Source organism: Chiloscyllium punctatum, chromosome 3 (genome assembly GCF_047496795.1).
Source record: "Chiloscyllium punctatum isolate Juve2018m chromosome 3, sChiPun1.3, whole genome shotgun sequence".
Taxonomy (NCBI): Eukaryota; Metazoa; Chordata; class Chondrichthyes; order Orectolobiformes; family Hemiscylliidae; genus Chiloscyllium; species Chiloscyllium punctatum.
Window position 1 is genome coordinate 30,531,461 of NC_092741.1, and position 26,198 is coordinate 30,557,658.

Sequence of the window (26,198 nt, forward strand, 5' to 3'; positions counted from 1 at the left end):
GCCCATATCACTCCAAACCCTTCCTATGCATATACCCATCCAAATGCATTTTAAATGTCGCAATTGTACCAGCCTCCAACACTTCCTCTGGCAGCTTATTCCATATACGTACCAACCTCTGCATGAAAAAGTTCTCCTTAGGTCTCTTCTATGTCTCTCCTCTCTCAGCTTAAACCGATGCCCTCTAGTTCTGAACTCACCCAGCCCAGGGAAAAGACCTTGTCTATTTACCCTACCCATGCCCCTCATGATTTTATAAATCTCTATAAGGTCACCCCTCAGCCTCCGATTCTCCAAGGAAAACAGCTCCAGTCTATTCAGCCTCTCCCTATAGCCCGAACCCTCCATCCCTGGCAACATCCTTGTAAATCTTTTCTGAACCCTTTCAAGTTTCACAACATCCCTGCAACAGCCTGTATAGCCGCAACATGACCTCCCAACTCCTAAACTCAATACTCTGACCAATAAAGGTAAGCATACCGTATGCCTTCTTCACTATCCTGTCTACCTGCGACTCCATTTTCAAGTAACTATGAACCTGCACTCCAAAGTCTGTTTGTTCAGCAACAATACCTAGAACCTTACCATGAAGTGTATATGGTAAAAACTGGGCCCCAGCTATGCCTGTCTCTTTGTTGGCTATGTAGAACAGTTGATCTTCCGTAATTACACCGGCACCACTCCCCACCTCTTCCTCCACTACATTGATGACTGCATTGGCGACACCTCGTGCTCCCGCAAGGAGGTTGAGCAATTCATCAACTTCACCAACACATTCCACCCTGACCTTAAATTTACCTGGACCATCTTTGACACCTCCTTCCCCTTCCTGGACCTCTCCATCCCCATTAATGTCGACTGACTTGACACCAACATTTTTTACAAACCCACCGACTCCCACAGCTACCTGGATCATACCTCTTCCCACCCTACCTCTTGCAAAAATGCCATCCCGTATTCCCAATTCTTCCGCCTCCGCCGTATCTGCTCCCAGGAGGACCAGTTCCACCACAGAACACATCAGATGGCCTCCTTCTTTAGAGACCGCAATTTCCCTTCCCACGTGGTTAAAGATGCCCTCCAACGCATCTCGTCCACATCCCGCACCTCCACCCTCAGACCCCACCCCTCCAACCGTAACAAGGACAGAACACCCCTGGTGCTCACCTTCCACCTTACCAACCTTCGCATAAACCAAATCATCTGCCGACATTTCCGCCACCTCCAAAAAGACCCCACCACCAGGGATATATTTCCCTCCCCACCCCTTTCTGCCTTCCGCAAAGACCGTTCCCTCCGTGACTACCTGGTCAGGTCCACGCCCCCCAATAACCCACCCTCCCATCCTGGCACCTTCCTCTGCCACCGCAGGAATTGCAAAACCTGCGCCCACACCTCCTCCCTCACCTCCATCCAAGGCCCTAAAGGAGCCTTCCACATCCATCAAAGTTTTACCTGTACATCCACCAATATCATTTATTGTATCTGTTGCTCCCGATGCGGTCTCCTCTACATTGGGGAGACTGTACGCCTCCTAGCAGAGCGCTTTAGGGAACATCTCTGGGACACCCGCACCAATTAACCAGACCGTCCTGTGGCCCAACATTTCAACTCCCCATCCCATTCTGCCAAGGACATGGAGGTCCTGGGCCTCTTCACCGCTGCTCCCTCACCACCCGACGTCTGGAGGAAGAGCGCCTCATCTTCCGCCTCGGAACACTTCAACCCCAGGGCATCAATGTGGACTTCAACAGTTTCCTCATTTCCCATTTCTCCACCTCACCCCAGTTCCAAACTTCCAGCTCAGCACCGTCCCCATGACTTGTCCTACCTGCCTATCGTCTTTTCCACATATCCACTCCACCCTCCTCTTTGACATATCACCTTCATCCCACCCCCATCCACCCATTGTACTCTTTACTACCTTCCCCCACCCTCCTCCCTGATCTATCATCTCCATCCCCTCCCCCATTCACCCACTGTACTCTGTGTTACTCTCTCCCCACCCCCACCCTCCTCTCACTTATCTCTCCACCCTTCAGGCTCTCTGCCTGTATTCCTGATGAAGGGCTTTTGCCTGAAATGCTGATTTTCCTGCTCCTCGGATGCTGCCTGAACTGCTGTGCTGTTCCAGCACCACTAATCCAGAATCCATTATGTGTATAAGTCTGTCCTGATTTGGTTTTCCAAAATGCAGCACCTCAAATGTATCTAATTTTAACTCCATCTGCCACTCGATAGCCTACTGGCCCATCTGATCAAGATCCTGTTGTACTCCGAGGTAACCTTCTTCACTGTCCACTACACCTCCAATTTTGGTGTCATCTTCAAGCTTACTAACCATACTTCCTATGTTCACATCCAAATAATTTATATAAATGACACAAAGCTGTGGACCCAGCACCGATCCTTGTGGGACCCCACTGGTCACAGGCCTCCACCACCACCCTCTGTGTTCTATGTTCGATACAGTTCTGTGTTCAAATGGGTAGTTCTCCCTGTATTTCGTGTGATCTAACCTTGTTAACCAGGATCAATGAAGAACCTTATTGAACACCTTTCTGAAGTCCATATGTAGATCACTACTTCTTCAAAAAATTCAATTAAGTTCATTCCCATGAACAAAGCCATATTGACTTTCCACCCATGTTGGAGAAAGTGAGGACTGCAGATGCTGGAGAGCAGAGCTTAAATATGTGTTGCTGGAAAAGCGCAGCAGGTCAGGCAGCATCAAAGGAACAGGAGAATCGACGTTTCGGGCATAAGCCCTTCTTCAGGAATCCCATGTTGACTATCTCTAATCAGTCCTTGCCTTTCTGAATACATGTAAATCCTGCATCTTCACACAAGTTACCTTCTTCATCGCTGGTACGTCCTATATTTTCCATAACTATCCTTTTGCTCTTTATAGGAGAAAGTGAGGACTGCAGATGCTGGAGATCAGAGCTGAAAATGTGTTGCTGGAAAAGCGCAGCAGGTCAGGCAGCATCCAAGGAACAGGAGAATCGACGTTTCGGGCATCAGCCCTTCTTCAGGAATGAGGAAAGTGTGTCCAGCAGGCTAAGATAAAAGGTAGGGAGGAGGGACTTGGGGGAGAGGCGTTGGGAATGCAATAGGTGGAAGGAGGTCAAGGTGAGGGTGATAGGCCGGAGTGGGGTGGGGGCGGAGAGGTCAGGAAGAAGATTGCAGGTTAGGAAAGCGGTGCTGAGTTTGAGGGATTTGACTGAGACAAGGTGGGGGGAGGGGAAATGAGGAAACTGGAGAAATCTGAGTTCATCCCCTGTGGTTGGAGGGTTCCTAGGCGGAAGATGAGGCGCTCTTCCTCCAACCGTCGTGTTGCCATGGTCTGGCGATGGAGGAGTCCAAGGACCTGCATGTCCTCGGTGGAGTGGGAGGGGGAGTTGAAGTGTTGGGCTACGGGGTGGTTGGGTTGGTTGGTCCGGGTGTCCCAGAGGTGTTCTCTGAAACGTTCCGCAGGTAGGCGGCCTGTCTCCCCAATATAGAGGAGGCCACATCGGGTGCTCTTTATATACTGACAAAACATCCTTAGGTTCTCCTTTCTCTTGCTAATATTTTTTCATGCTATGTCTTTGATTTCCTTATTTCTTTTTCCCCTTGATCCCTGTACTGTCCAAACACCTCTGGGCTATCTGCAGCGTTGAGGTTTTTTTGTGACTACCTTAAGCTTTCTTTTTCTGTTTGATCTTGCCCTGTCTTTTTCCTGGGCAACCATAGGGGTCTAGATTTGGCCGTAGTATTCTGAATTTTTAGAGGGGACATGTCTGCTTTGTGCCCTAAGGGTCCCGTCTTTTAGCGCCTCACCCTGGTTTCCCATTGATTTCTCCTTTAGAAGTCCTGTCCAGTCCACCTCAGCCAAGTCACTTCTCAGTTTTGTAAAATTTGCCTTCTCACTGTTTAAAAAACATTTACTCCTGATTTATCTCTGTCCCTTTCCTTAATAATATTGCATCTAACTGAATTGTGGTCTCCATCGCTGATATGGCCACCCACTTTCACTTGCCCAACTTCATTTCCCAAAACTAAAACCAGAGATGCATCTCCTCTCATTGGGATTGCCACAGATTGTTGAAATATTTGCTGGAGACAGTACATGAATTTTTTCACCCTCAATATCCCTAGCATTGTTTGAATCCCAATTGATATTAGGATAGTTAAAGTCTCTGCCTATTATTGCCCTCTTATTCCCGAAGAAGGGTTACACCCAACATGTCTACTTTTAGATTCCCTACCATGTGGAAACAGGCACTTCGGCCCAACCAGTCCACACCGCCCCTCCGAAGAGTAACCCACCCAGATCCATTTCCCTCTGACTAATGCACCCAACACTATGGGCAATTTAGCATGGCCAATTCACCCGGCCTGCACATCTTTGCGAGGAAACCAGAGCAAACCCACGCAGACAATGGGCAAACACCCCACGGACAGTCACCCAAGGCTTGGAATCGAACCAGTGACCCTGGTGCTGTGAGGTAGCAGTGCTAACCACTGATCCACCGTGCTGCTCTTGACTTCTCCACCTCCTGGTGCTGCCTGGCTTGCTGTGTTCTTCCAGCCTCCTTCCTATCTAGTCTTATTCCTGTAGGCAGAAATTTGCCTACACATATATGTGGGGGTGACGACCTAATGTAGACCAGACCTAGCAATAGTGTCAACATAAGAGACTTTATTGTTTGAACTTTAGGAATAAAAAAGGAGCAGTCACACTACTAGGAGTTAATTACAAACACCCTAACAGTGAGTGAGAGAGAAAAGAGCATATTTTGTAAAATTCATTCACAGGATGAGGGCATCACTCACCAGATAGCATTTATTGCCCATCCCTAACAGTTTCCTGTTAACCCACATAATGTTATGGCAATCTGGGTTCAAAGTCTGTTAGGGCAGATGGTGGAATTTTCATTCAATAAAAAAAAATTGGAATTAAGAGCCTTATGATGACCATGAATTGCTTTTTTCTGGAAAAACACATCTGGTTCACCAATTTCATCTTTGGGAAGAAAACTGTCACTCTTGCCTGGTTTGGACTACATGTGAGGTAAAAACAATGATTGCAGATGCTGAAAACCAAATACTGGATTAGTGATGCTGGAAGAGCACAGCAGTTCAGGCAGCATCCAACGAGCAGCGAAATCGTGACTCCAGACCCACATCAATGTGGTTGACCCTTAACAGCCCTCTGGGCAATTGGGGATGGGCAATAAATGCGGTCTGGTGAGCGATGCCCTCATCCTGTGAATGAATTTTATAAAAATGTTCTTGTATCTCTCACTCACTGTTCAGGGGTCTGTAATTAACTCCTAGTAGTGTGACTGCTCCTTTTTTATTCCTAAAGCTCAAACGATAAAGTCTCATATGTTAACCCTTTTAGTAGATCATCCAGTCTTATAACTGTAATTGATTCTTTAACCAATTCTTTCACCTCCCTCCCAACTATTTTTCCATCATCCATTCTATTCTGCCTGAAAACTTTATATCCAGGAATATTGAGTTGCCAACTCTGTCCTCCTTTAGCCAGGTTATTTTTATAGCAATGATATCGTGCTGCCATGTGTCTACCTGTGCCCTTTACTGATCTACCTTGTTTGTAATATACCTTGCATTGAAGAATAAACAGCTCAACACTATCAATGTCCTTTGCCGGGCACTTTTAAATCCTCATTCTCTTTGTCTTTCTGAGTTGTTGACTTCTTCTCTAACTAATGTTCTATCTCCCATTTCTTGATCAGAATCTGATCCATCTAAGCCTACAGCATGGTTCCTATCTCCATAAGACTATAGGAAGGAATATTGGTTAGGCCACTGTTGGAATATTGCATGCAATTCTGTCTCCTTCCTAACGGAAGGATGTTGTGAAACTTGAAAGGGTTCAGAAAAGATTTATAAGAATGTTGCCAAGGTTGGACGATTTCAGCTATAGGGAGAAGCTTAATAGGCTGGGGCTGCTTTCCTGCAGCATTGAAGGCTGAGGGATGACCTTATGGAGGTTTATAAAATCATGAGGGGCTGGGATAGGGTAAATAGACAAGGTCTTTTCCCCTGGGGAGTCCAGAACGAGGGGGCATAGATTTAGGGTGAGAGAGGAAAGATATGAAAGAGACCTAAGGGGAAACTTTTTCACGCAGAAAGCAGTAAGTGTGTGTGGAATAAGCTGCCAAAGGAAGTGGTGGAGGTTGATACAATTGCAAGATTTAAAATGTATCTGGATGGGTATATGAATAGGAAGGGTTTGGAGGGATATGGGCTGAGTGCTGGCAGATGGGACTAGATTGGGTTGGGATATCTGGTCGGCATGGACAGGTTGGACTGAATGGTCTGTTTCCATGCTGTACATCCCTATGACTGAGGAGCAGAAATTAGGCCATTCAGCCCATCGAGTCTGCTCTGCCATTATTTTCTGGCTTTCTCCCCATAACCTTTGCTCCCCTTGTGTGATGATGCTGTTCCTTTACCAAGGTTATTTTGTCCATGTTTTTTTTTCAGGATGTCACAATAACACAGATTCTGAAAAGTCTGGACTTGAATGGGTTTTAGGGCCAATTTGATTATAGCTAACAGATACTGCCTCAAAAAAAAAAGCTTTCAAGTTTTAAAAAACACTTGTACAATGAGAGGGGAGTAAATATTTACTCCAGCTCTTCCCTGGCTAACTTTCCATTAAATTTCATTTACCGCTTGTCCACATGTCGCTCCAAATTTTCCATGTCATTTTGTCACTCTACACTTCCCTCTACATAGTTCATTGTTGTTCCAAGTTTATTGTAAGCTTTGAATTTGTAGTATGCACTCCTAGGTTGATTCTATGATTATTATACATGGCGAGGAGCAGACCTGCAACCAAACTGTGAGGAGTTTCTCTGTATTTTTAGGTGTATGTCTATGTGTCAGCACATGGGTGTTAGAGAAACCCTTTTAGCTCAGAATGGCTGGTCAGTGAGGTTGACCCCACAGTGTGATTTCAATTGCCATATCAGCATTTCTGTAGTATAGATTAGATTAGATTATTTACAGTGTGGAAACAGGCCCTTCGGCCCAACAATTCCACACCGACTAAGCCACGTTTGGAATACTGCATTCAATTCTGGTCTCCCTGCTATAGCAGGGATGTTGGAAAACTTGAAAAGGTTCAGAAAAGATTTACAAAGATGTTGCCAGGGTTGGAGGATTTGAGTTATAGGATAAGGCTGAACAGGCTGCAACTCTTTTTCCTGGAGCGTCAAAGGCTGAGGGGTGACTTTACAGAGGTTTATAAAATCATGAGGGGCATGGATAGGGTGAATAGCCAAGATCTTTTCCTTGGGCTGGGGGAGTCCAAAACTAGAGGGCATAAGTTTAGGGTGAGAGGGGAAAAATTTAAAAGGGACCTAAGGGGCAATGTTTTCACCCAGATGGTGGTGTGTGTATGGAATGTGCTACCAGAAGAAGTGGTGAGGAATGGCATAAGTACAACATTTAAAAGGCGTCTGCATAGCTATATGTATAGGAAGGGTTTAGAGGGATATGGGCCAAATGCTGGCAAATGGGACTAGATTCATTTGGAATATCTGGTCAGCATCAACGAGTTGGACTGAAGAGTCTGTTTCTGTGCTGTATGTCTCTATGCCCTGGTTTGTCGGAGGCTGAGGGGTGACCTTATAGAGATTTACAAAATTATGAGGGGCATGGATAGGATAAATAGACCAAGCCTTTTCCCTGGGGTCGGGGAGTCCAGAACTAGAGGGCATTGGTTTAGGAAGAGAGGGGAAAGATATAAAAGAGACCTGAGGGGCAACTTTTTCACGCAGAGGGTGGTATGTGTACGGAATGAGCTGCCAGAGGATGTAGTGGAGGCTGGTACAATTGCAACATTTAAGAGGCATTTGGATGGGTATATGAATAGGAAGGGTTTGGAGGGATATGGGCCAGGTGCTGGCAGGTGGGACTAGATTGGGTTGGGATATCTGGTCGGCATGGACAGGTTGGACCGAAGGGTCTGTTTCCATGTTGTACATCTCTATGACTCTATGACTCAAAGTTAGCCAACTGAGTTACCTATTAGCATTGAATTGAAAGAAAAAAATACATTGCTTCAACATTTAGCAGTATGCAAAAAGTAAGGTACCAAACATTAAGCTACCTGATTAGATAAGAGCCCATGGAATTGGAGGCAGTATATTAGCATTGATAGAGGATTTTCCAACTAATAGAAAAAAGTTAAAAATCACACAACACCAGGTTATAGTCCAACAGGTTTAATTGGAAGCACACTAGCTTTCGGAGCAACGCTCCTTCATCACGTGATTGTGGAGGGCTCAATCCTAACACACAGAATTTATAGCAAAAATTTACATTGTGATGTAACTGAAATTATACATTGAAAAATTGATTGTCTGTTAAACCTTTCATCTGTTAGAATATCATGAAAGTTTCACTTCTTTCATGTGTAAATCACAAAACCTTTTTTTAAAAAGTTGCATTCTCAGGTTAGCTGTTAACAATGGTGATAGCTAGACAATATGTTGAAGGTGTTAGCCCCCTGTGTTCTCTGTCTATGTCATGCTGTTTAGATTGATTCTAATCTAAAAAGTGAGATAACGGAGTTTTACATAAATTCATGCAGTTTTTGAGCAAAGTACAATGTAACTCGGCAAGTACAAATTCACCCCACAAAATATATGGGTGCGCATGTGGGTCTTTGTCTGTCTGTGTGTGTCTGTCTGTCTGGGTTGGGGGTTGTGAGTGTGAGAAAGTGTATGTGTGTGTGTGTGTTGTGAATGTAGAGTGTTTTAAGTCTGTGAGGGGGTGCATGTGTGAGTGTGGGAGTGTGTGTGTCTTTAAGAGTGTGTGTGGGTGTCTGTGTGCACATCTGTGTATACGTGTGTCCGTGTGTATGTATGTATAAGAGTGCCTGTGTGTGTGTGAGAGAGTGTGTGTGTCGGAGTATCTGTGTGTGTGTTTAGTGCAGTGGTGGTCACCTGTAATGTGACATGAACCCAAGGTCCTGGTTGAGGCCCTCCCAATGGGTATGGAACTTAGCTATCAGCCTCTGCTCAGCCACTTTTCGCTGCTGCCTGTTCCAAAGTCCGCCTTGGAGGATGGTCACCCGAAGGTCCGAGGCTGAATGTCCTGGACCGCTGAAGTGTTCCCCAAATGGGAGGGAACCCTCCTGTCTGTTGATTATTGTGTGGTTCCCATTCATCCGTTGCCGTAGCCTCTGCTCGGTTTCCCCAATGTACCATGCCACCTCACCAAGACCTTCCCCACACCTCCACTACTTGCCTTTAAACAACCGCCAAACCTCAAACAGATCATTGTTCGTAGCAAACTGCCCGGCTCTCAGGAAAACTCCATACAACCCCGTCACGGTGGACGCTGCAAGACGTGTCAGAGTGTGATACCACCATTACATGTGTGGACACCTCCCACATTGTACATGGCAGGTACTCATGTGACTCAGCCAACGTTGTCTATCTTATACGTTGCAGGCAAGGATGCCCGGAGGTATGGTACATTAGGGAAACCGAGCAAAGACTATGACAACAGATGAATGGGCACTGCACAACAATCAACAGACAGGAGGGTTCCCTCCCAGTTGGGGAACACGTCACTGATCCAGGACATTCAGCCTCGGACCTTTGGGTGACCATCCTCCAAGGCGGACTTCGGGACAGGCAGCAGCGAAAAGTGGCCGAGCAGAGGCTGATAGCTAAGTTCGGTACCCATAGGGAGGGCCTCAACCAGGACCTTGGGTTCATGTCACATTACAGGTGACCACCATTGCACTAAACACACACACAGATACTCCGACACACACACTCTCTCACACACACACAGGCACTCCTATACACACATACACACGGACACACATATACACAGATGCGCACACAGACACCCACACACACCCTTAGAGACACACACTCCCACACTCACACATGCACGCCCTTACAGACTTAAGACACTCTACACTCACTACACACACACACATACACTTTCTCACACTCACAACCCCCACCCCAGACAGACACACACATGCAGACAGACACATGCACCCATATATTTTGTGGGGTGAATTTGTACTTGCCGAGTTACATTGTACTTTGCTCAAGAACTACATGCATTCATGTAGAACTCTGAGCTCAAAAACTGCATGAATTTATGTAAAACTCTGTTATCTCACTTTTTAGATTAGAATCAATCTAAACGTCATGGCATAGACAGAGAACACAGGGGGCCAACACCTTCAACATATTGTCTAGCTATCACCATTGTTAACAGCCAACCCGAGAATGCAACTTTTTAAAAAAAAGGTTTTGTGATTTACACATGAAAGAAGTCAAACTATCACTTTATTCTAACAGATGAAAGGCTTAACAGATAATCAATTTTTCAATGTACAATTTCAGTTACATCCCACTGCAAATTTTTGCTATAAATTCTGTGTGTTAGGATTGAGCCCTCCAGCACCACCTGATGAAGGAGCGTCACTCCGAAAGCTAGTGTACTTCCAATTAAACCTGTCGGACTATAACCTGGTGTTGTGTGATTTTTAACTTTGTACACCCCAGTCCAACACCGGCATCTCCAAATTGAAAAAAGAGTTGAGTTAAGGGGAGCATTTTCAGGATGGCAACCTGCAACCAGTGGAGTGTCTCAGGGATTTGTGTTGTCATATATATTAAAGATTTAGATGAAGAAGGTGGTTAAAGCAGTTTGCAGTTGGTACAGAAATAGATGGGAAATAAGTGGTGAGGATGATACACAGTCTAAGGAGATAAATAGACAAATTAAGAGAGTGGGCATAAACTTGGTAGATGGAATACAGTGTGGGAAATTGTGAAGTTATGCCCTTTGGCAGGAAGAACAGAGGAGCTGAATATTATTTAAATAGAGAACTAGATATCCTAGTACTACAGCACAGAGGGATTTGTGAGTTTGCATGCATTAATCACATGATGCTAATATCCAAGTTCTAGAAACTGGATGGAATATTGGCCTTTATTTCAAAGGGTTGGAGTATAAAAAACAGAAGTCTTGCTAAAAGTATACAAGGTACTAGTCAGAAAATAGCCAGATTACTGTGAATAGTTTTGGTCCCCTTATCTAAAAAAGTTTATACCAATATTAGGAGCAGTCTAGAGAAGATTCATTAGGATGATTCCGGATTATAAGGACTGTCTTCTGAGGAGAAGCTGAGTAGGTTGGGTCTGTACTCATTGGAGATTGGACAAATGAGTGATGACCTTATTGAAACAGACAGGGTTCTTAGGGGACTTGAAAAGGCAGGTGCAAAAGGTCATTTCATCTTGTGGGACAGGTTAGGATCAGTGGGTATAATATCAGAGCAAAGACTCACCCAGTTAGAATAGAGTTGAAGAAGAGTTTCTTCTCAGAACGTTGGAACTCTGTTGAAGTCTTTACCACCGACAGCTGAGATAGACAGATTCCTAACCAGTAATGAGAATCAATGGTTATTGGGAAAAGGCAGGAAAGTGGAGTTGAGGATTATCAGATCAGCCATGATCTCATTGAATGGTGGAGCAGACTTGATGGGCTGAATGGCCTACTTCTGTTCCTACATCATATGGTCTTAAGTGCAGAATGATTAACTTGGGTAAGAAAGAGTGTGGACACTATAAAACAAAGGTTACAGTTCTAAAATGGGTGCAAAAGCGGAGGGATGTATACGTCCATAAAAAGTTCGGATCAGTTTGACAGAGCATTTCCTAAATGAATGATGAAGTTCAATAACAAAGAAGGATTAGAGAAGCTAGGTCTGTTCTCTTTGGAGAACAGGAGATTGAGACATGATTTGATGGAGGTGTTCAAAATGGTGAGACATCTGGACTGAGTAATTAGGGAGAAGCTGTTCTTATAGGTTAGAAGCTTAGAGAATTCGAAGGCACAGATTTGTGCTAATACATGAGGAAAAGCATACTTTTCGTTGTTAGGATCTGTTGCACAATGAGGTGAAGGCAGGTTCTGTTAAGGTTTTCATGAGGAAATTGGATGATTGGACAGAATGTGCAGGGCTGTGAGGGAGAAGGCGAGGACTGACAGTTCGTGCATTTACAGAACCGGCAGATTGATTCCATGATTGATTCTTCAAACAGGTTAAAAGTGTAACAGTTTGAGGAGCCGGTGCAGAGTTCCACAAGTCCGTGATCCAAAATGCAGGAGAGCAAAGGAAAGTGGGTCACGTCTGAGACACCTGGCTAGGATGTATACACCAAAGACATACAGCATCATGGGGAAATGTCAGAAAAGGGTTAAATAGATTGCTCTGCTACTAATTCCTTTTGCACTAATCTCTTTGTACTACTGTCTCAGATGTCTGTTTAGGTAATATTCAATTGGTCAGTGTATACTGCATAAGGCAGAAGTGTTCACCTGATAAAGGACTCAGTAGAGAGTTCCTTGAGCTTCGATCAGCCACGCAGTGAAACATGAGTGAGGTAACAACTTTATTGCAAACATTTATCATTTGGGCTCAATTCAGCTTCAACTGGATTTTTCGTTGAATCAAATTCTGTGGATCACACTTTAGGAAGGATGTAAAGATTTCGAAGACCATTCAGAAAGGGTTTACAAAGGAACGGTATCAAGCAATGAGCATGGTATGGCCACGTGGCACTGTAGCAGTCATGCCAGTGAAGTGGTAGCACAGAACTCCAGGCTAATGTTCTGAGAACATGGACATTGATAGTATTCACATTCATTTAGAAATATCTGGAATTAAAAGCCAGCTTGACAGTGGCCATCTAACCATTTTCACTTGCCACAAACCCAATAAAGAAAAATAAACCCAATCTGGTTCACTCATGCCCTTAATGGAGGGAAATCCATTATCCTTACCTGGTCTAGGCTACCTTTCACCTCAGACCCACAACAATGTAGTCGATTATTAACTGCCTGACGGGCAATAAATGTTGGTCTAACCAGTGATACCAATGTCCCATGGATGAATTATAAACAGGCACTTCTGTTATGAAGGTAGTGTGGAGACATTCAGACTATTTTGTTTGGAGGGGAGAGGTTTTAAGAGAGAGTTGATAGAGGTTTGTCAAAATGAACAGGAGGCTGGACAGTGTAGAAGCAGGGAGAAACTGTTCCCACTGGAGACTATCACAGAGATCTGGAGTACACAGCTTTAATGTAATTGATAAAAGCGGCAATGGAGATGGAGGAGAAACCTTCATGGTCAGGATTGAGTGAGCTGCCTGAGACTGTGATGGAATCAACTTCAATCAAAGGTTTCAAAAGGGAATTGGATCATTATCTGAAAAAGACAGAAATTGCAGAGCTGTTGGGAAAAGGCAGGGGAGTAGTCCAAGCTGAATTGCTTCATCAGAGGTTCAACACAAACAAGAGGATCTGAGTGACCTCCTTTTGCAAAGGAACCATTTTATCATTCCGTGATATTATCCTCAAACATGCACACATCCACTGAGATAGGCAATCATCTCTCACACACACACACACACACACAGACACACACACAGACACAAATATACACACATATGCACAAACACACACACAGGCACAGACACACACATAGACACAGACACACACACATGCATACACACAGGCCACACAGACACAGGCATACACAGACACACACACACATGCACATAGACACAGACACACACACAGACACAGACTCAGACACACACACACACACAGATACACAGGCACAAACAGACATACACACATACACACACACAGGCACACACACACATGCACATAGACAAACACATGCACACGCATATAGACACAAACACATGCACACTTTTACTCACACAACACATTCACACGCACACATACGTGTCCATACATACACACAACCTCTCTCTCTTTCTCACACACAATCTCTCTTTCTCACACATATATATAATCTCTCTGTCTCTCACTCACACACACACAGACACATACACACACTTAGCAAGGCAACCACTGGCAAAGGATGGGGGCATGAGTAGGCATTAAGCTCGTTTAGGTGCATGGAAGTGGTGTGGAGAATGGTGGGGGGAAGGTGTTCATGGTGCGTTAGGGCTAGACACCTTAAAAATCACCAGAAAAATGGAGGCGGAGTCTTTGAGAACTGAGGCGGGCCTTTTGGTCAGGCATCCACCCACCCCATGTTGACCTTCGATTTGTGTCTGGGAGTCGGAGGTCCCGATTCGACATGGTCTCCTTCCCTGGACAGAAAATTGGGACTGTCAAGTTATTGTCAAATGAGGCATGTCCACAAAGTGGAATGATTTCCTGACTCCAGCTGCCTGCCTCAGTATTGAAAGTCAGTTCCATGCATTCTCATCCAAACTTATGCTCACATACACCCACTCATTTCCACACATTTCACACACCTATTCTGTGTACACATGCTCACTCACCGATATGTTCACCCACTGATACATACACATACAGACACACAGACACAGATACACACACACACACACACACAGGCACACACACACACACAGAAGCACAGACACACATAGACACACACACACAGACACAGATACACACACACACACACACACAGGCACAGACACAGGCACAGACACACACAGACACACACACACAGACACACACACACACACAGAAGCACACACACACACAGACACAGATACACACACACACACAGGCACAGACACACACACACACACAGCACAGACACACACACACACACAGATGCACACAGAGGCACACACACATGCACACAAACACACACATACAGTCACACACACACAGCATGACCACATGCATGAATGAATTAGTTTTATTGTTTTATTTACTGCAGTGAAAAGTTTACATCATTGTTCATGGCACCACTTTAGGCACAAGATGCCTAGGTATAGATTCTTCAGTACAAGTTCTTTGGACAAAAATAGAAAAATAAAGAAATACAAAGTCCAGCATTGCAGATTGTTGGAATAAATAAAAAAAAGAGAAATAAAAAGTTCAGAACTGCTGTCCTTCCTACCCAGTCCACGCTGGCACCTAGTCTCCAGTCTACACAAGGTCTTGGTTCCAGACTGCACTGGGTTTCACCTCTGAGAGAAAGTGTGGTCTGCAGATGCTGGATCAGAGTCAAAAGGTGCAGCACTGGAAAAGCACAGCAAGTCAGGCAGCATCTGAGGAGCAGGAGAGTCGACGTTTTGAGTATAAACTCTTCATCAGGAATCTTATGCTCGAAACATTGATTCTCCTGCTCCTCGGATGCTGCCTAACCAGCTGTGCTTTTCCAGCGCTGCAGTTTTCGACTTTCACCTCTTGGAGGCCGGGAGACTGCTTTGGAACTGGAAGTCGACACTAGGCCGAAAGACTACCTGGAGCTGTCGAGAGATCGCCACGCTGTGCTGAGAGATTGCCAGGCCAGATTGAGAGACTACCACACAAGGCCGCAAGAACCCCATGCTGGGCTGACAGACCGCTACGATGCGTTGATAGATTACCATGCTGGACCGAGGGACTTCAGGCCAAGCCAAGAGACACCCACGCTGGGCTGAGGGACCCCCATGCTGGGCCGAGAGACCCTCACGCTGGGCCGAGAGATCCCCACACCGGGCCAAGAGATCTCCACGCCAGGCCGAGGAACCCCCACGTTGGGCTGAGAGACCGCCACACCTGGCTGAGAGACCCCCCACACTGGGCTGAGAGACCCCCACTCCAGGCTGAGAGACCCTCACATCGGGCCGAGAGACCCCACATCGGGCCGAGAGACCCCCACACCGGGCTGTGAGACCCCCACACCGGGCTGGGAGACCCCCACACTGGGCTGGGAGACACCCACATTGGGCTGAGAGAACCCCACCCCAGGCTGAGAGACCCCGATCCTGGGCTGAGTGACCCCCACACTGGGCTGGGAGACCCCCACACCGGGCTGGGAGATCCCCACACCGGGCTGGGAGATCCCCACACGGGGCTGTGAGACCCCCACACCAGGCTGGGAGACCCCCACACTGGGCTGGGAGACACCCACATTGGGCTGAGAGAACCCCATACCGGGCTGAGAGACCCCCACACCGGGCTGGGAGACCCCCACACTGGGCTGGGAGACACCCACACTGGGCTGGGAGACCCCCACACTGGGCTGAGAGACCCCCACACCGGGCTGAGAGACCCCCACACCGGGCTGGGAGACCCCCACACCGGGCTGGGAGACCCCCACACTGGGCTGAGAGACCCCCACACCGGGCTGGGAGACACCCACACTGGGCTGGGAGACCCCCACACCGGGCTGGGAGACCCCCACACCGGGCTGAGAGACCCCCACACCGGGCTGGGAGACCCCCACACTGGGCTGGGAGACACCCACACTGGGCTGAGAGACCCCCACACCGGGCTGAGAGACCCCCACACCGGGCTGGGAGACCCCCACACTGGGCTGGGAGACCCCCACACCGGACTGGGAGATCCCCACACCGGGCTGGGAGATCCCCACACGGGGCTGGGAGACCCCCACACTGGGCAGGAGAATCCCACACCTAAAGAATCAAATTGCCGCCTTGAATTGCAAATCCTTCCCTGTCTTTCTTTTACAATCACTCTGCTTTGACTCAAATAGAATGCAATGGCCATCAAGATGAATGGAGAAAATTTACACTCTGATGGGAATTTTTTCAGCTCTTCTATGGGCCTTGCATATTCCCTGACTGTCTGAAAGAAGCCTCCTGCTGTTGTGTCTACAAAAATTCAATCTGAATGATGCAACACTCCCCTAAGGGCCTGCAAGTGAAGATAGGGTCTTCTGTCTATGGAAATGACTCATGCATCCTTTACCTGCTGAGAGTCAGATTTATATAACACAATTTAATCCATTTTAAGTTACTGTCCCTGATTTCAATTCATGAACATTTCTTCATGCAAATGCAGTACACTATTAATTCCAATTTATAGATAGACAGCCAGCCATCATTCTACAGTTTCTATTACTCATGCCACTGGTTCGAAGAGACTTATTTTTAAAGGTGCAATGTAATTTAATTCAGCCCACACTAAAACCTTTTAAATTAAATGTAGATTGCAGATTGGGTTAGCTCTGGGTCAAGGATTGAATTCCTTTGAGTCTGCATGAACCAAAATCATCTTTTTTATTTCTGGCTGTAAGGTTTCTATAAATAAAACTCCCGGTCTCAGCAAACTACCCCCTTCCCTCACTCCAATTCACAATTCAGATTGTGGAGTATTGCTGAGGGAGTGGGATCTCATCCTACTTTTCCTGTCTTTTTCCATTAAAGGTCCCAACAACATCATTTGGGACAGCCTAACTGCAGGAAGATCACCACAGTGCTGGAGTGGGGCAAGTGTGGAACCACCTAGCACTTGTCAAATTTTTTTTTTAATTTAGTGGACTGAGAATTTTTCAGGTAAAATGATGACAGCGATCAACGTTTTGCCCACATTGTCAAGTCTACCCATCCAAGAACTGTTCTTTCATTCTTTGAATACTGTTTATGACCACGGGATGTTCCCAGAACTCCTAACCAAGTAAGTACTTTGGAAGCACAATCATTGTTGCACCTAGGCACTTGTACCAAAGAGTGCCTTGTGTGGCAACATTTCATTTCATTGAATCCCTACAGTGTGGAAACAGGCCCTTCAGCCCAGCAAGTCCACACAGAATTTCTGAAGAGTATCCCACTCAAACCCATTCCCCTACCCTATTACTCTACACTTACCCCACACTAATAGACCTAACCAACACATCCCTGAACACGATGGACAATTTAGCATGGCCAATTCACCGAACCTGCACATCTTTGGATTGTGGGAGGAAACTGGAGCACCCAGAGGAAACCCATGCAGAAACGGGGAGAATGTGCAAACTCCACACAGACAGTCACCGAGGCTGGAATCGAACCCAGATCCCTGGCACTATGAAGCAGCAGTGTTAACCACTGAGCGACCTTTTTCTAGACTTCTGTACTGAAGTACAAGTGACAATAAAATCAAATCAATAAAACTGAGGGAAACAATTGAGTGGAATGGGATAAATGGAACAGCTCTTTTAGTGTCATAGAGTCATAGAGATGTACAACATGAAAATAGACCCTTCGGTTCAACTCGTCAATGTCGACCAGATATCCCAACTCAATCTTATCCCATCTGCCAGCACTTGCACATCCCCCAAACCTTTCATATTCATATTCCCATCCAAATGTCTTTTATATGTTGTTATTGTACCAGCCTCCACAACTTCCTCTGGCAGCTCATTCCGTACACACACCATCCTGTGCATGAAAAAAAGCACCCCTTAAATCCCTTTTAAATTATTCCCTTCTCGCTCTAAGCCTATGCCCTCTAAGTTATTGACTCCCCTACCCCAGGGAAAAGACCTTGTCTATTTATCCTATCCATGCCCCTCATGATTTTATAAACCTCTATAAGGTCACCCTCTGAGCATCCGATGCTCCAGGGAAAACAGCCCCAGCCTCTTCAGCCTCTCCCTGTAGCTCAAATCCTCCAACCCTGGCAACATCCTTGTAAATCTTTTCTGAACTCTTTCAAGTTTCATAACATCCTTCCAATAGGACGGAGACCAGAATTGCACGCAATATTCCAAAAGTGGCCTAAATAATGTCCTGTACAGCCGCAACATGACCTCCCAACCTCTGTACTCAATGCGCTGATGAATAAAGGAAAGCATGCCAAACGCCTTCTTCATTGACGAGTCAGAACAGAAACGATGGGCTGAATGTCCTCCTTCTGCACTGTGAGATTCTGGTGTTTCCCACTGTCTGATATTTGGAGGTATCATTACCCAAATATTTCCTTTCTATACTATAATGTCTTCACAAAAGCTTCTATCTCCATCCTTCAAGCATACTTTCAGATGAACCCCTGTTGCTCCACCATAACTTTGCTCGTCACTTTTTCCATGATAGAATCAGAGAGATATACAGCAGGGAAACAGACTCTTTGGTCCAACTTGTCCATGCCAACCAGATATCCTAATCTAATGTAATCCCATTTACCAGTACTTGCATATCTCTCTAAACCCTTCATATTAATATATCCATCCAGATGCCTTTTAAACGATGTAATTGTACCAGCCTCCACCACCTCCTCTGGCAGCTCATTCCATATACACACCACCCTCTGTGTGAAAGAAAATCACCCCTTAGGTTCCTTTAAAATTTTTCCCTTCTCACCTTAAACCTATGCCCTCTAGATTTGGACTCATCCAATCCAGAGAAAAGACTTTGTCCATTTACCCTATCCATGCCCCTCAGGATTTTACAAACCTCCATAAGGTCACCCCTCAACCTCTGATGCTCCAAGGAAAACAGCCCCAGCTTATTCAGCCTCTCCCTCTAGCTCAAACCCTCTAACACTGGCAACATCCTTGTAAATCTTTTCTGAACCCTTTCAAGTTTCACAAATCCTTCCAATAGGAGGGAGACCAGATTTGCACACAATATTCCAAAAGTGGCCTAACCAACATCATGTACAGCTGCAACATGACCTCCCAATGCCTGTACTCAATATTCTGACCAATAAAGGGAAGAGTCAATAAATTGAAGAGTCAGAATGGAAACGATGGGCTGAATGTCTTGCGCTGTGAGATTCTGCAATTTCCCACTCTGTGAAATCCACCACGAACAGGGCCTCCAAGCCCTCCGTTTTTCCTCTCCAGACATCCCCAACAGTACCCTTCCACTGACACTCTCATTCATTTGGCCGAACTGGTCCTCACCCTTAACAATTTCTCCTTCGAATCCTCCCACTTCCTCCAGACCAAAGGGGTAGCCATGGGCACACGTATGGGCCCCAGCTATGCCTGTCTCTTTGTTGGCGACATAGAACAGTCGATCTTCCGTAATTACACTGGCACCACTCCCCACCTTTTCCTCCACTACATTGATGACTGCATTGGCGCCACCTCGTGCTCCCGCGAGGAGGTTGAGCAATTCATCAACTTCACCAACACATTCCACCCTGACCTTAAATTTACCTGGACCATCTCTGACACCTCCCTCCCCTTCCTGGACCTCTCCATCTCCATTAATGACGACCGACTTGACACTGACATTTTTTACAAACCCACCGACTCCCGCACCTACCTGGATTACACCTCTTCCCACCCTACTTCTTTCAAAAATGCCATCCCATATTCCTAATTCCTCCGCCTCCACCGGATCTGCTCCCAGGAGGACCATTTCCACGACAGAACATACCAGATGGCCTCCTTCTTTAGAGACCACAATTTCCCTTCCCACGTGGTTAAAGATGCCCTCCAACGCATCTCGGCTACATCCTGCACCTCCGCCCTCAGACCCCACCCCTCCAACCATAACAAGGACAGAACACCCCTGGTGCTCACCTTCCACCCAACCAACCTTCGCATAAACCAAATCATCTGCCGACATTTCCGCCACCTCCAAAAAGACCTCACCACCAGGTACATATTTCCCTTCCCACCCCTTTCCACCTTCCTCAAAGACCGTTCCCTCCGTGACTATCTCGTCAGGTCCACGCCCCCCTACAACCTGGCACCTTCCCCTGCCACCACAGGAATTGCAAAACCTGCACCCCCACCTCCTTCCTCACCTCCATCCAAGGCCCTAAAGGAGCCTTCCACATCCATCAAAGTTTTACCTGCACATCCACCAATATCATTTATTGTATCTGTTGCTCCCGATGCGGTCTCCTCTACATTGGGGAGACTGGGCGCCTCCAAGCAGAGCGCTTTAGGGAACATCTCTGGGACACCCGCACCAATCAACCACACTGCCCCGTGGCCCAACATTTCAACTCCCCCTCCCACTCTGCCGAGGACATGGAGGTCCTGGGCCTCCTTCACTGCCGCTCCCTCACCACCAGACGCCTGGAGGAAGAACGCCTCATCTTCCGCCTCGGAACACTTCAACCCCAGGGCATCAATGTGGACTTCAACAGTTTCCTCATTTTCCCTTCCCCCACCTCACCCTAGTTCCAAACTTCCAGCTCAGCACTGTCCCCATGACTTGTCCGACCTGCCTATCTTCTTTTCCACCTATCCACTCCACCCTCCTCCCTGACCTATCACCTTCATCCCCTCCCCCACTCACCTATTGTACTCTATGCTACTTTCTTCCCACCCTCACCCTCCTCTCATTTATCTCTCCATTCTTCAGGCTCTTTGCCTTTACTCCTGATGAAGGGCTGTTGCCCGAAACGTCGATTTTACTGCTCCTCGGATGCTGCCTGAACTGCTGTGCTCTTCCAGCACCACGAATCCAGAATCTGGTTTCCAGCATCTGCAGTCATTGTTTTCACCCCGAAACTTGGAGGTATCATTACCCAAATATTTCCGCTTTATACTACCTCCATCCTTCAGGTGTACATTAACATGAACTCCTGCTGTTCCACTGTAACTTTGCTGGTCATTTTTTCCATCATGATAGGTGGACCAGGAACAGTTACAAAGGAATTCCTAGCTATCGACTCCTTTAAGAAAAACCGTGACCAGCAGCAGTTAAAGAAATGAGAATGTGGTTGGGTTCATGCACACTGATCACAATAGAGGCTCTTGAAACTGCAAAGCAAATTAGAACATTAACAGATGTTGTTCCAATCTCCAGGAAATGTTTCGTTTTGACTTTCTGTTTGGCTGCCACCAGGAAGAATTAAATACAGGGATTCTCGCCTGTAAATTAAGTAACAGCTGACAAGTGTACACAGTGTAAAAGGGGAACTGAGGAAACTGCTTGTTGGCGAGATGGCAAACTATTGCTTAGGACATATACTGGATTAGTGGTGCTGGAAGAGCACAGCAGTTCAGGCAGCATCCAACGAGCAGCCCTCCAATCCCTCTGCTCCAATCCCAACCTCACCATTAAGCCAGCAGATAAAGGGGGCGCAGTGGTAGTCTGGCGCACTGACCTCTACACCGCTGAAGCCAAACGCCAACTCGAGGACACCTCTTCCTACTGCTCCCTCGACCATGACCCCACCCCCCATCACCAAACCATCATCTCCCAGACCATACAGAACCTCATCACCTCAGGAGATCTCCCACCCACAGCTTCCAACCTCATAGCCCGGGAACCCCGCACTGCCCGGTTCTACCTCCTTCCCAAGATCCACAAGCCTGACCACCCTGGCCGACCCATTGTCTCAGCATGCTCCTGCCCCACCGAACTCATCTCTACCTACCTTGACACTGTCCTATCACCCCTAGTCCAGGAACTCCCCACATACGTTCGAGACACCATCCACGCCCTCCACCTCCTCCAAGACTTCCGTTTCCCCGGCCCCCAATGCCTTATCTTCACCATGGATATCCAATCCCTCTACACCTCCATTCGCCATGACCAGGGCCTCCAAGCCCTCCGTTTTTTCCTCTCCAGACGTCCCCAACAGTACCCTTCCACTGACACTCTCATTCGTTTGGCCGAACTGGTCCTCACCCTTAACAATTTCTCCTTTGAATCCTCCCACTTCCTCCAGACCAAAGGCATAGCCATGGGCACACGTATGGGCCCCAGCTATGTCTGTCTCTTTGTTGGCTACGTGGAGCAGTTGATCTTCCGTAATTACACCGGCACCACTCCCCACCTCTTCCTCCGCTACATTGATGACTGCATTGGCGCCACCTCGTGCTTCCGCGAGGAGGTTGAGCAATTCATCAACTTAACCAACACATTCCACCCTGACCTTAAATTTACCTGGACTATCTCTGACACCTCGCTCCCCTTCCTGGACCTCTCCATCTCCATTAGTGACGACCGACTTGACACTGACATTTTTTACAAAGCCACTGACTCCCATAGCTACCTGGATTACACCTCTTCCCACCCTATCTCTTGCAAAAATGCCATCCCGTATTCCCAATTTCTCCGCCTCCGCCGTATCTGCTCCCAGGAGGACCAGTTCCACCATAGGACACACCAGATGGCCTCCTTCTTTAGAGACCGCAATTTCCCTTCCCACGTGGTTAAAGATGCCCTCCAACGCATCTCGTCCACATCCCGCACCTCCGCCCTCAGACCCCACCCCTCCAACCGTAACAAGGACAGAACGCCCCTGGTGCTCACCTTCCACCCTACAAACCTTCGCATCAACCAAATCATCCACCGACATTTCCGCCACCTCCAAAAAGACCCCACCACCAGGGATATATTTCCCTCCCCACCCCTTTCCGCCTTCCACAAAGACCGTTCCCTCCGTGACTACCTGGTCAGGTCCACACCCCCCTACGACCCACCCTCCCATTCTGGCACTTTCCCCTGCCACCGCAGGAACTGTAAAACCTGTGCCCACACCTCCTCCCTCACCTCTATCCAAGGCCCTAAAGGAGCCTTCCACATCAATCAAAGTTTCACCTGCACATCCACCAATATCATTTATTGTATCCGTTGCTCCCGATGTGGTCTCCTCTACATTGGGGAGACTGGGCGCCTCCTAGCAGAGCGCTTTAGGGAACATCTCCGAGACACCCGCACCAATCAACCAAACCGCCCCGTGGCCCAACATTTCAACTCCCCCTCCCACTCTGCCGAGGACATGGACGTCCTGGGCCTCCTTCACCGCCGCTCCCTCACCACCAGACGACTGGAGGAAGAACGCCTCATCTTCCGCCTCGGAACACTTCAACCCCAGGGCATCAATGTGGACTTCAACAGCTTCCTCATTTCCCCTTCCCCCACCTCATCCTAGTTTCAAACTTCCAGCTCAGTTACTGTCTCCTTGACTTGTCCGGACTTGTCCGACCTGCCTATCTTCTTTTCCACCTATCCACTTCACCCTCTCCTCCTTGACCTATCACCTTCATCTTCTCCCCCACTCACCTATTGTACTCTATGCTACTCTCTCCCCACCCCCACCCTCCTCTAGCTTATCTCTCCATGCTTCAGGCTCACTGCCTTTATTCCTGATGACGGGCTTTTGCCCGAAACGTTGATTTCGCTGCTCGTTGGATGCTGCCTGAACTGCTGTGCTCTTCCAGCACCACTAATCCAGTATTCGGTTTTCAGCATCTGCAGTCATTGTTTTTACCTTGTTTTTACCTTGTTTTTACCTTATTGCTTAGGACAGCCAATCAAGGATCTGTATTCACTAATCTGTCACCATGCTCTTGCTTCAGTGCTTTACAACAATAACTCACATTCATATAGTACCTTCAATGTAATAGATCTTCCCAATGGACTATAGAACATAGAACATAGAACAATACAGCACAGAACAGGCCCTTCGGTCCTCAATGTTGCGCTGACCTGTGAACTAATCTAAGCCCATCCCCCTACACTATCCCATTATCATCCATGTGTTTATCCAAGGATTGTTTAAATGCCCCTCATGTGGCTCAGTTGACTATATTGGCTGGCAGGGCATTCCACACCCTTACCACTCTCTGAGTGAAGAACCTGCCTCTGACATCTGTCTTAGATCTATCACCCCTTAGTTTGTAGTTATGCCCCCTTGTACAAGTTAACGTCATCATCCTAGGAAAAAGACTTTCACTGTCAACTCTATCTAACCCTCTGATCATCTTGAATGTCTGTATCAAATCCCCTCTTAGCCTTCTTCTCTCCAATGAGAACAGACCAAAGTCTCTCAGCCTTTCCTCAGAAGACCTTCCCTCCAGACCAGGCAATATCCTGGTAAATCTCCTCTGCACCTTTTCCAATGCTTCCACATCCTTCCCGAAATATGGCGACCAGAACAGTACACAATATTCCAAGAGAGGCCGCACTAGTGTTTTGTACAATTGCAGCATGACATTACGGCTCCAGAACGCAATCCTTCTGCCAATAAACCTAACACACCGTATGCCTTCCTAACAGCACTATCAACCTGGGTGGCAGCTTTCAGGGATCTATGTACATGGACTCCAAGATCCCTCTGCACATCCACACTACCAAGAATCTTTCCATTGACCCAATATTTTGCCTTCCTGTTATTCTTCCCAAAGTGAATCACCTCACATTTAGCTGCATTGAACTCCATTTGCCACCACTTAGCCCAATTCTGCAGTTTATCCAAGTCCCCCTGCAACCTGCAACATTTTTCCACACTGTCCACCACTCCACCGACTTTAGTGTTGTCTGCAAACATACTAACCCATCCACCTATGATTGTGTCCAAGTCATTTATAAAAATGACAAATAGCAATGGTCCCCAAAACAGATCCTTGTGGCATACCACTGGTAAGCGGACTCCAGGCTGAATATTTTCCATTAACCACCACTCGCTGCCTTCTTACAGAAAGCCAGTTTCTAATCCAAACTGCTAAATCACCCTCAATCCTGTGCCTCTGCATTTTCTCCAACAGCCTACCACATGGAACAGTATCAAAGGCTTTGCTGAAGTCCATGTACACCACATCAATTGCCTTACCCTCATCTACATGCTTGGTCACCTTCTCAAAAATCTCAGTGAGGTTTGGAAGACATGACCTGCCCTATTAAATTGTTGCTTGCTAGATGATTATAAATCCTATCACTTATAATTATTTCCAAAACCTTTCCTACAACAGACATAAGGCTCACTGATCTATAATTACCTGGGTGATAGCTACTGCCATTCTTGAACAAGGCCACAACATTTGCAATCTTCCAGTGCTCTGGTACTAAACCTGTAGACAATGACGACTAAAGATCAAAGCCAAAGGCTCCAACGTCTCCTCCCCAGCTTCCCAGAGAATCCTCGGATAAATCCCATCCGGCTCAGGGGGCTTGTCCACTTTCACTCCTTGTAGACCATAGTAGACTGATAGGTGACCTTAAAGAGGTCAACAAAATCATGCAAGGCATAGATAAGGTAGATAGCCTATAGCTTTTCCCCGGGGTAGGAGAGTCTAAAACTGGAAGGCATAGGTTAAAGGTGAAAGGGGAGAGATAGAAAAGGGTCCAGAGAGGCATAGTTTTCAGACAGAGGCTGATGAGCGTCTGGAACGAGCTGCCAGAGGCAGTGGTGGGGACAAATACAATTTAGCCATTTCAGAAATATTAGACAGGTACATGGATGGGATGGGAATGGAGGGAAATGGGACTAATTTCCCATTAATTTAAATGGGACTAATTTGGATGAAAAGTAGGGAAATGAGACTAATTTAAATTGTGAAAACTGGGCGGCATGGGCAGATTAGGCTGAAGGGCCTGCTTCCATGTTGTAGACCTTTATGACTCCATGTCTCTGAGGAGGTAAGTTTGAAGTGGCCTCTTAAGGAAGATTGAAAGGAGACTCAGCTGGTTTTACTGTGAGGATGGTGGCAA